Source organism: Tinamus guttatus, unplaced genomic scaffold, assembly GCF_059628265.1.
Source record: "Tinamus guttatus ecotype Peru unplaced genomic scaffold, ASM5962826v1 Tinamus_guttatus_pri_ptg000618c, whole genome shotgun sequence".
Lineage (NCBI taxonomy): Eukaryota > Metazoa > Chordata > Aves > Tinamiformes > Tinamidae > Tinamus > Tinamus guttatus.
This window is the reverse complement of record NW_028289152.1, coordinates 1,740,799-1,743,020: the sequence shown is the minus strand read 5'-3', so window position 1 is coordinate 1,743,020 and position 2,222 is coordinate 1,740,799. Positions and strand designations below refer to the sequence as shown.

The 2,222-nt window shown below is 46.8% G+C and overlaps 1 pseudogene; it reads left to right on the top strand.

Moving 5' to 3' along the window:
- Positions 1 to 465: 465 nt before the first annotated feature.
- On the top strand, positions 466 to 1,401 carry LOC148592362 (olfactory receptor 14A16-like; annotated as a pseudogene).
- Positions 1,402 to 2,222: the final 821 nt, after the last annotated feature.

Here is a 2,222-nt window from a genome sequence, read left to right as displayed (position 1 = left end):
TCTGTGTCCCTGCCTCTCTTGGCAGTAATATCATGCCATTGCTCCACGTCATCCCACCTGTATGTGGTGCTCTTGTCTTTTCCCTTGGAGTCTCTGATGGGAGGGATTCAAATGCAGTTCAGACAAGGCACTTGTGGTACCTGCCATGCAGACCTGTCCTTGACAATGAGGTGCCCAAGTCCCCCCCTAACCTGTGGGGTTCTAGGCAATGAACTGTGGGGTGAGATCGGCTGTCTGGGAATGAGCCACCTCTCTCTTCAGGACACCCCATCTGCAGGAGGTTTAACAATTTGACTTTGAAGGGGCTTTGACATTTGACACTGCGCAGAAAGCAAAGATGGGGAGGGGTATTATCTGCTTTTGTGGGGAGGGCAGAGGGGTAAGAATAAGAAATCAGCACTCAATCTGTCCTAACTTGTCAATATCTTTTTTTCCTTGGACAGTCTCCATGCCCAAAGGAAGCAAATGTCTAACAGAAGCTCCTTCAATGAGTTCCTCCTCCTGGCATTCTCAGAAACGCGGGAGCTGCAGCTCTTGCACTTCTCACTGTTCCTAGGCATCTATGTGGCTGCCCTGCTAGGGAATGGCCTCATCATCACAGCAGTAGTCTGTGACCACCACCTCCACACCCCCATGTACTTCTTCCTTCTCAACCTCTCCCTCCTCGATCTTGGCACTATCTCCACCTCTGTCCCCAAATCCATGTCCAATTCCCTGTGGGACACCAGGGCCATTTCCTACTCAGGATGTGCTACCCAAGTCTTTCTGCTTGCCTTTTTCATTTTGTCTGAGTACTTTCTTCTCACGGTCATGGCCTATGACCGCTTTGTTGCCATCTGCAGACCCCTGCACTATGGCAGCCTCCTGGGCAGCAGAGCTTGTGTCAAAATGGCAGCAGCCGCCTGGGCCAGTGGTTTTCTCTGTGCTGTCCTGCACACTGCTAATACATTTTCATTACCACTCTGTCAAAGCAATGATCTGCATCAGTTCTTCTGTGAAATTGCACAGATCCTGAAGCTCTCCTGTGCAGGCTCCTAGCTCAGGAAATCCGGAGCTATAGTGGTTAGTGCCTGGTTAGGCTTTGGATGCTTCATTTTCATTGTGGTGTCGTACGTGCAGATCTTCAGAGCTGTGCTGAGGATCCCCTCTGAGCAGGGACAGCACAAAGCCTTTTCCACGTGCCTCCCTCACCTGGTCGTGGTCTCTTTATTTGTCAGTACTCTCATGTTTGCCCACCTGAAGCCCCCATCCATTTCCCAACCAAATCTGGATCTGGTGCTGGCTGTTTTTTACTCAGTGGTGCCTCCAACAGTGAACCCCCTCATCTACAGCTTGAGGAACAAGGAGCTCAAAGATGCCAAAAGAAGACTGATCCAATGGATATACTGTCAGCACCAGTAACTATCCCATGTGCCTCTACCCAAGGTATTTGATATCTAATCAATGTGTTGTTCATTTCGTTTTTTGTGTTACTTTTCTTTGATGTATTCGGGTGAAAACGAAATATTTTGGTTCTTACTGTTTTGTGACCGACCAGTTAACCCTTACCATATAAGATGCAAAGGATATAGGTAAAGGGTGAGGTGCCCAGGAAGCCCAGGAATCATGTGGCATGTAGCTCACTAATGACTGCTGTTGTGCATATAACTGACTTTATCCCAACAAACGGATGGGAGGACCAGAGGATGACCTTTATGTCAGAGAAGCAGCTATAACTGTTGAGTGGATTAACTGGTGTAAACATTATATCAGCTCTTCCTGAGCTGTTAAAAGGACTGTGAATTTCTCCCTTAGATTAGCCAGACCAGCATGAGGGAAGTGTATTCGTGGCTCAGCCCAACATAGGATATAAAACCTGAAAAACCAAAAAAAGGAATTTTGAAGAGAGCAACAGGCTTGTACTGACTTCATCCCGTGTATTCCATTCTGGAGACTAGTGATGCCGAGCATCATGAACGCGACGATACTGTAGATACTGATAACAGTAATCACACTGGTATTGTGACTGAACTGTGTAAATGCATTTGTGATTTCTGTACATCATGGAATCACACTGCTAAATCAAAATCCCTTGCAACATCAACTTTCTTTGAAATAAACTTGTTCTATTAAACCTTGCACTCTATATGTATGGAATATCAGGAAGAACCTGCTCAGAGAGTACTGGACTCTCACAGACCATTGCCCAGCAACCACTCCAAAAGGGCATGATTCTTCTGTGG